General features: G+C 51.3%; 1 long non-coding RNA gene across 2 annotated transcripts; it reads left to right on the top strand.

Annotated features, from left to right (window-relative positions):
- Positions 1 to 368: 368 nt before the first annotated feature.
- On the top strand, positions 369 to 4941 carry LOC118701391 (uncharacterized). 2 transcript variants are annotated; one of them, XR_004982515.2, is made up of 3 exons: positions 369 to 429; positions 865 to 1028; positions 4490 to 4941. It is a non-coding gene; the product is annotated as an uncharacterized LOC118701391 (long non-coding RNA). The 2 variants fall into 2 exon arrangements; XR_008509131.1 differs by lacking the exon at positions 4490 to 4941 and having other exon boundaries at positions 865 to 1864.
- The last annotated feature ends 4561 nt before the right edge of the window (positions 4942 to 9502 follow it).

Raw genomic sequence — 9502 nt, 5'->3', positions numbered from 1 at the left:
GTGGGCACTTGGAGGGGCACTCAGGGATTCCGAGGGACAGTTCGGGGTCCGGGGCAGCACTTGGGGGTCCAGGGGGGCCCTTGGAAGTCAGGGAGGAGAATTTGGGGCCCTGCGGGATCCAGGTGGGCCCTTGGGGGCTCTGATGGGGCTCTCTGGGGCGCGGGGGGTGATGGGAGTTGTAGGCGCGGGTCTAATACAGCTTAACGGGGCCGGGGAGCATCACGGGAGTTCGAGGCGCAGCTGCAATGGCTCTCGGTGGGGCGCGGGGCATGACGGGAGATGAAGTCCCGGCTGGAAAAGCTCTGGACGTGCGCCGCGGAGCATGATGGGAGCCGTAGTCCCGGAAGAGGCTCGAACGCTTTGTTTAGGGGTCTGGGAAGGCACTTGGAGGACACTTTTGCGTCCGAGCCGCGACTTGAGATCCTCGTGGTAACGTAAACGGTTCGGGAGAACTTGCGGGGATCTCAGGGAGCTCTACCCAGGCTCTTTAGGGCGTGGGGCACAGCAGGAGTTTTCGGCGCTGGACCGTGTTATGAGGGGTCTGGGGCCGCGGGGGATGAGAGGAGATGAATTCCCAGAAGTGGCTGTACCGGGCATCTGTGGGGTTGGGAGCACTCAGGGGGTCCGGGGACGCTTCTGGGGGGTCCCGAATGGGCGCTCATGTGCCCTGAGGGACCTGAAGGGTCGGGGGGACACTTAAGGGACAAAAACGGGGCAGATACCGGGGGGGAAGGGGGGGGGTGGAGGTCTGTGGAGCGCGGGGCATGACGGGCGTTGTAGTCCCGGCTCCAATGGGGCTCAATCGGGCCGCGGGGCATGATGGGAGTTGTAAGCGCAAAGAAAATAATATGTTGCCCACCGTAGGCACCGCCCCCGAGGTCCCTTTCCAGGCGCTGATTGGCTGCGGGTGGTGATGGGCGGAAGCCTCGGCAAATGGGATGCGGTGGAAACCGGAACAGCCCATTCAACCTCTCCAGTCCCTCCCAGTACAGCCCAGCTCATCCTCAGTACAGACCAACTGATCCCAGGTGCAAGCCTGTACAATCCCAGTGCCCCTCCAATCCCTCCCAGTACAGCCAAGTCCCTCCCAAGACACCTGAGTTTATTCCCAGTCCCTTCCAGTTCCACCCAGTATCATCCACAGGATGCCCCAGTATCCCCAGTTTGTCTCAGTATCTCCCAGTATCACTCCCAGTATGTCCTGGTATGTCCCAGTCTGTCTCAGTGCACCCCCACAGTCCATCCCAGTCCACAGATTCCCCTTCAGCATTCCTCGTGTCCCCAGTATTTCCCAGTATCTCCCAAGTGTCACTCCCAGTATGTCCCAGTGTCTCCCATAGCGTTCCCAGTGTTCCCCAGTATGTCCCAGTCCCCCCCAGTGTTTCCAAGGACAGTTTAATTTCTCTCGGTGCCCATGGCAGCCAAACCCAGCAATGGCCACAGCCCCTTGCAGCTTGGGCCCAGTGCAGCTTGGGCTGATGATCCACCCTCACAGCTGGCCCAGGGCAGCTCTGCAGTGGCTTTGGTGGCACCTGGGGCTGGCACACACCTGAGCAGTGTGTCTGTTTGCACTGGGGAAACTCAGGAGTTTGAGATTGCTGCAAAAAGCACAAAAAGGGAAAACCCCTCTTAGGCTGGGTGCAGCCAGCTCTCCAAGCACAGCAGCTCCCAGGGCAGTGAGGACAGACAGGATGGGGCTGGGCAATGTGGAGCAAGGTTGTCCACGCTGGGTCAGAGCTCCAGGCACAGCTTCTGTGAGCAGGCCAGGGCTGCTGAGGAGAGACCCTGGGTCAGTATCAATCACAGAATGCTGCAACCACCTCTGATCTAAAGAGAAATTTAATAAAAGACACCCTTTAAAATAGGAATGTGTATTTCTTACAAGTTCTTTGAAATCTTTCTCCATCACTGGACTAGGAAAACTTTAATGACCCTCTCAGGGCTTTGGTGTTGTTTACATCAGACTCAGTCCCTGAGAGTGTCTTAAAAAAAATTGTCAAAAACTCCAAGTCAGTTTCAAACTCCAAATTTTCTTGAAGTTTTATTGGATCCCACTGAGGGACACAACTGGGAAAATGTCCCCAGGTTCCACTCTGAGCAGAACACTGGAGACAGTGATGGCAGCTGGGGACAAACAGGGCAAAGGTGTCTCTGGTGCTGAGCAAACCTGGATGTGGTTCAGGAATGCAAAGGGCCAAGGCCTGAGCCCCAGCCCCTGGCCAGGCAGATCCTGTCCCTCTCTCATTGCTCAGGGCCGACAGCCTGCAGGGACAGAGGCGCAGGGCAGGGACACTGTGGGACAGCCTGGGCTGCACAGGACATACTGGGGAACACTAGGAACGTTGTGGGACACACTGGGACATACTGGGAGTGACACTGGGGAGGACTGGGACAACCTGGGAACACAAGGAATGCTGAAGGGGAATCTGTGGACTGGGATGCACTGTGGGGATGCACTGAGACAGACTGGGACATACCAGGCTATACTGGGAGTGATACTGGGAGATACTGGGACAAACTGGGGACACTGGGGCCATTGTGGAGCATACTGGGGATATTGGGGCATCCTGTGGATGACACTGGACGGAACTGGAAGGGACTGGGAATAAACTCTGGTGTCTTGGGAGGGACTTGGCTGTACTGGGAGGGGCTGGAGGGGCACTGGGATTGTACTGGGTTCTACTTGGGATCAGTTGGTCTGTACTGGGGTTGTACTGGTCTGTACTGAGGATGAACTGGGCTGTACTGGGAGGGACTGGAGAGGTTGAATGGGCTGTTCCGGTCTCCTCCGCATCCCATTTGCCAAGACTTCCGCCCATCACCGACCGCAGCCAATCAGCGCCGAGATCGGGGCCTCGGGGGCGGTGCCTAGGGTGGGCAACATATTCTCATTGTGCTTACAACTCCCGTCATGCCCCGCGGGCCGATTGAGCCCCATTGAAGCCCGGACTACAACGCCATCATGCCCCGCGCTCCACAGAACGTCCCCCGGTATCCGCCCCCTCTTTGTCCCTTAACTGTCCCCCAGACCCTCCAGGATCCCTCAGTTCCCCCTCAGCGCCCATTCAGGACCTCTCAGAAGCGTCCCCCAGTGCTCCCAACCCCACAGATGCCCGGTACAGCCACTTCTGGGAATTCATTTCCTCTCCTCAGCCGCGGCCCCAGACCCCTCATAACACGGTCCAGCGCCGAAAACTCCTGCTGTGCCCCACGCCGTAAAGAGCCTGGGTAGAGCTCCCTGAGATCCCCGCAAGTTCTCCCGAACCGTTTACGTTACCACTAGGATCTCAAGTCGCGGCTCAGACGCAAAAGTGTCCCCCAAGAGCCTTCCCAGACCCCTAAACAAAGCGTTCGAACCACTTCCGGGACTACGGCTCCCATCATGCTCCGCGGCGCACGTCCAGCGCTCTCCCAGCCGGGACTTCATCTCCCGTCATGCCTCGCGCCCCACCGAGAGCCCTTGCAGCTGCGCCTCGAACTCCCGTGATGCTCCCCGGCCCCGTTAAACTGTATTAGACCCGCGCCTACAACTCCCATCACCTCCCGCGCCCCACCGAGAGCCCCATCAGAGCCCCCCAAGTGCTGCCCCGGACCCCGAACTGTCCCTCAGAATCCCTGAGTGCCCCTCCAAGGGCCCACCCGGCTCCCCCAAGTGTCCTCCAGACCCTCAAGTTCTCTCTGAATTCCCTCCCCAGACCCAGAACTGCCCCAAATGTGCCCCAGAAATGTCTCCCTGCACCCAAAAGTGGTCCCTTTTATCCTGTCTGTGAAAATGATAAAAAAGATGACAAAAGGATTTAAAATGGGACTAATTAGCACAAAGAAGGAGAAATCAATGAATTAATGAAGGGAATTGTGTTCCTTAGAACCACACTGGTCAATGAATTAATGAAGGGAATTGTGTTCCTTAGAACCAATGACCAATAAATTTTTTGCTTGCTAAAAAGGCTGAATTTTTAATATAAACGTTCAAATATGGTTATACAAATATAGCATAACTTTTATAAATAAGAAAAATAATTATAATTTTATTAATTCAGTAAATTTTATTTTTAAGAGGAAATGCATGATTATTTTTATGTTTTGGGATGTCAGTCTGTAAAGGACGGTCCAAAGATCCCTCATCTGCCTGTGAGATGCAAAGCTGTGTTTCGTGTCAGGTGCAAACAGGCGAAGTGTGTACTTGCGAATGCGAAATGTGTGGACATCGACAATGGGATAGTTGTGAATTCTAATAATAACTGATGAAAATAAAGCATGGAAAAAGGCCTTTGAAGCTATCTTTTGTTTGCAATTAACCCTGGTTGATTTAGGGGCATTGGAATTAAGGTGTTAAGGATGTTGCTTTTTGCTTCTATTTAATCCATAAAAAAGCTCTGCAGTATTAACCTTTTGAAGTATAATTTTAGAATATTACTTGTATCCTTGAAACTATAGCTTTGGAATATATATAATGGAAATATGTTTATCTCACGCCTTATGGAAGCAGAGAAAAACAGTTTGAGAAAGGAAGATGAACATCACCTCAAGGATTTATAGTTTCGACCAAAGGGAAGCTGGACATCACTGTTATGAGATTTGTAGTCTCTGCAATTAAAAGGTGGACCCACATCTGGGGAGCTGGACTCCACCAGATGGGATTCGTCTTTCTTCTTTTGGAAACTGGACCTACACCATCTAGGGATACTCCTTTGAAAATACATCCTGAGAAATTCAAATCACAATAGTGTATAGAATTGTGATGTAATAATTTGGAATAAAAATTGCTGATGAGTAAAAATTGGGAATAGAAACTGTTGAAAAAAACTGAGGTGTATCCCTATAAATACCTGTAACCCTCAATTATTGGTGTGCAGTTGGAGGGAACACTTCCCTCACTGTACCCAGCGCTGTATTGCTCATCCTTTACCATATTAAATAATAAATTGATTGCTGCTTGAATATTGGCCTAGTCAAGCTTCTTATTCATAGCATGCCTCACAACCGCTCTCAAGGATGGAGCTTGAAGCCCTCCCCAAGGACCGAGACTGAGACCCTTCAAATTCTAACCCAGGGGTGCTGGCCTGACTGGAGCGGGGTGTCTGCCATGGGAAGCGGGATGTTTCCCATAGGAACCAGTCCTGAAACAATGGGCCCCACTCACTGCTGGCAGCGGTGTGCTTGAATATTGGCCTTGTCAAGTTTCTCATTTATAACAGTCCCAAAGGGATCTGGGCTGATCTGGATCCAATGGCTGCAGGAGGTGGGCCATTCCTAAATCCAGTTTGGGAGAGCCATGGCCGTGTTGCTGTGTGAGCTCTGAGGTATCTGATGGTGGGAGATGCTCAGGTTTGTCCTGTTTGCATCCCCAGCTCCTGCAGAGCCGCTGTCAAACAGCGCCAGGGGATGCTCCTGGCACTGACCCTGGCCTGGCTCAGGGCTCAGCTTTCCTCCATCAATCCCACTTCAGAGCTTCACCCTGGGGGGAAGGTGTTGGTGGGTTGGGAGCAGCACAATCCAGAGAACTGGAGGATGGCTTTATGTTGGTAATTCTGGGAATGGGTTTCTCTGGCAGGATGCTGGACACCAGGGATTTCTGCCCTCCTTTCTCAGGAGAGTTTGGGTTTCTCGTGTCAGTGCTGTCCCACAGCTCCCACCATCCCTGCTCCTTTCACTGACACTTCCCCAGCTTCCCAGTGTCCTTTCTGAGGGGAAGAAAGGAACATCCATGGTGGCACCCCTTGGCTGCCTGGGGCTCCAGCTGCTCCTGGAGCTGCAGCGTGTCCGGCACAGCCGCTCTCAGTGGGGCTGGGCCTTGGTTCAGGCCCCACAGTCCCTGTCAGTGCCCACTCCCCACTGGGCTCATGCTCTGGCCGTGTGGGGCTGCTGAAGGCTCAGTGGCTCTGGCTGAGCACTCCCAGCTCTGCAGCTCCTGACTCATCCCAGGGATGGGGTCCCGCAGCCCCGCTCGGGGCCGTGTTGCCAACGGGGCCCTGCTTTGGGGTGGCCATGGGTACCTGCTGCTCCTCCACCCTCAGCAGCCCCACAGCAGAAGGGTCCTCTGGGAGCCCAGGCAAGGGATCCAGCTGTGCCATTCCCTCTGTGTCCACAGCAGCTCTCCCAAAAGTCCTTTGGGCTCCCTGAAATCCTGTCCCCTGAGGTGATCCATGCCAGGGAGTCCCAGGGCCTCTGGGCCAGTCCCAGGGGGTGTTTTTGCCATTCCCAGTCGTGGTCACTTCAGCTGCTGATGTGCTCAGGCCTGAGTGGCAGCCCTCAGCCAGAGCTGGCTTACAGGACAAACCCTGGGCATTATGTGACTAACACCATCAGTTTTAGTTAGCTAAAAATAGATGACCAAAGTGCTTCTGCAGCTGTTTAACACCAAACCAGCTGCTTTGGAGACTTTCACATAATCTTGTGTAGTTACCTGCAAGAAATGTGTCACTCTAAGAAATTTTCCCAACTGACATGAATAGAGGCTTGTAGGATATTTTAGGGGAAACCCTCCAAGCCAGGGACTGGGCTCTGGCCAAGCCCTGGGTCCTCCTGGTCAGCAAAAGTGCCAGGAGACCCAGGAGTTCATGGGCTAAAAATACAATCCAGTTCCTTTGACTTGCTGATTTGGGCCTAAAAACCCGGACCCACATTTGGAGCAAAATCGGAGACCTCACCTACGGGTGGATGCACCACGTGGGATTTTCCCAAGTGCTTGCAAGAGTTCTCCAGGTCCTCGCTGTGAAATGGGGCTCCCCAGTGCCTGCGTCCTCTGGATGATGGTAAAGTGTTTAGGCAATTGGGGATGTATTTCTCAGTCCTATCCTTTCTCTCCTATAATAATGATTAGGTGCATTACCTTGCTTGTTTTTGCTTGTTGCTAAAGCCAAGAACGTAGCTTTATTGAATGTATAATTTTACTTCTGTGTTGCCTTAACACTCACAGTAAAATAAGACCATTCTTCCCATTGGTTTCTGTGCTCTTTAAATCAGCCCTGTCAGCTGGCAGAACAGGTATCAGAACCTGATGAAAGCCAGGCTCTGCTGTGATCTAGCTGGGCCCATGGAATGCAGAGGGCCACTGTCAGTCCATGGAACCCATGGGAGCAAGGCTCAGATGGGAGAAAGGCATGCACCAAGGAACCCCAGAGACCCCGATGGAGCCAGGGCTGCAGGGTGTCACACAGGGAGGGACCTCATGGCAGCAGGAGAGCACTGTGAGGCTGGGGAACAACGTGGCACCAAGGTTCCACTGGGACTTGACAGAACCCCATGGACATGGATGGCCCCAAACGGGGCCCAGAGACTCTTCCCAGACAAAGCCCAGAGAGGGGGATTTGCTTTATTCAGCGCCGGGTGTGCAGGGATATCTCCTCCTGACAGCACACAGCACACAGAGATTACAATGGATGGTTATACTCTATGCACATTCATGGTTTTCCTTAGAAAAGGTGTGGTTATGCAAACGATCTCTCAGCACTCATTACCGTCATTAGCATGCGCCAGGCGCAGGCGCAGCGCGCACTGGTGCTGGCGCTGAGGAAGGCTCCGCGTCTTCCTCGGGGGTCTCCTGATGAAGGCTGGACGTCTTCATCGCCGTGCCCTTTGCACCTTTCTCCTCCAGGCATGCACAGTCTCTTGTTGGCTGTTTCAGCAATTTCCTCACTGGTTTTAGCAAGCTCTGCCCTTCATTTCTGCCAGTTTTGTTCCCTGTTTCTTGCCAAGTTTCATCCTGTGTTTTGAGCTTGTGGCTGAATATTTGCAAGCTTCCATATTGGGTGCAGCGTCTCTTATTCTTGCCCAGGTATGCCCAGGCACAGTGCTTTTAACCCTTTCACAGCCAAGGACTGGAGAGCCACCCCTGGACACTGGGAATTCCTGCAGGTGCACCCACCTTTGCAGACAATGAGGCTCCAACCTCACTGTGAGAGGGCCCAGCTTTTACACTGTTAAACAAACAAGCTGACACCACTGCTGGTGTGGGAACATCTGGTTTCATTCTCCTGATTGGCTTCTCCCAAAGCCTGGCCAGGGCTCAAGGAGGAACCAAGGGAGGTGACTTTGATCCCACAGCCTCAAACAAAGCCAGATCTGACCTGCTTTCTAAATACAGGAATGTAAATCCATATTTCACCAATGAACACATACAGAGATCATATTGCTAATAATGATTCATTGATGAGTGGATACAAATATTACCTTTGGTTGGAAGGTTCATCTGGAGCTCAGCTTTGCCTCAGGGCCTGTTGTTCAGGCCTCACTCAGGGCCTGGTGAGGCCTCAGTGCTTCAATCAATGCCTTGACCTACAGATGAACTGCAACCTTCAGAACAATTTCAATAACACAGTTTAAATTTAGGTATTAGGCACAAAGGCATCACCTCTTGTTCTTCAATTAAGTGCTGTTTGAGTTCATTACTCAGAGCTATAATTTTAATTCCTTTTAAAACATGCCTAATTAGTTGCTATTCTCTGTTCTTTATCAAATGCCCCTTTTTTCCTTGAGACTGTGTCTCTTTTTAGACAAGTCTCAATACTCCATTTCCAGCACAAGGTGTCACAATAACTCCAACATGGAATCATAACACACCAAGTGCTCACAATGCAATGATTGCAGTGACTGCCACAAATACATTTCACAGCAGCCTCCAATTTGGGAGCCAATCCCACCATGAGGAATTTTCTTCTTTCTGCCTCTCTTCTACTCATCTTTCTATTGAGGTGATTCCTGATTGTTGGACCTCAAACCCAGCACTGATAGACATTCCTGCAACATTCCTGTCCTGGAATAGCCCAGGATCCTCCCTGGCCAGCAAGCAGACAATCCAAGGCCGTGCAGTTCTGCAGAGCCCCATTTGTGTTTGTTGGAGCTCGCAGGATGTGCTGTTGGATATTTTAACAGCATCACTTCTTTCTTCTTCTAATAATTGATTTAGTTCATTAATGTAAATTGGGTGCAGCCATGCACAGCCAGGGGTTTCCATTTCCCCAGTGGGCCATTGTTAAGGGCATGGAGCACATCTGGGAGATAAGTTCTCCATGGGGACAGGTTCCCATCTCCTCATTTTTTCAACTGCTCTTTTAACAACCCCTTCACCCATTCAACCAATCCTGCAGCTTGTGGATTGTCTGGGATATGAAAAACCCAGCAGTCTTAATCACTGCATTTCTCACAGTAACAGAAAAAGCACTCTGCATCACAGTATCAGCAAATCCTATAGAAATAGCCAATTTAATCCCCTTCTCCTTTATGCCTTGTATAGAGTTCCCAAAGTTTACCACTGACATTTGGGTCTTGGCCAGTCCTTTTCTGTAGAGTATTTAGTGTCACAGTGAGCAGCTAAAGCTGACATATTAGTACTGTCAGCCTTATTTAATAGTATCAATTTTTAATTACATAGATACAAATATAAATTATTGTGTTATATTATATATAACTATTATGATTAATTTATTATTATTATTATTATTATTATTATTATTACTACTATCATTATATCACTAGCACAAATGAACCTGAGCTCAAGATT

Source organism: Molothrus ater, unplaced genomic scaffold, assembly GCF_012460135.2.
Source record: "Molothrus ater isolate BHLD 08-10-18 breed brown headed cowbird unplaced genomic scaffold, BPBGC_Mater_1.1 matUn_MA626, whole genome shotgun sequence".
Lineage (NCBI taxonomy): Eukaryota > Metazoa > Chordata > Aves > Passeriformes > Icteridae > Molothrus > Molothrus ater.
The sequence above is the reverse complement of the archived record's forward strand: the minus strand, read 5'-3'. Positions and strand labels throughout refer to the sequence as shown.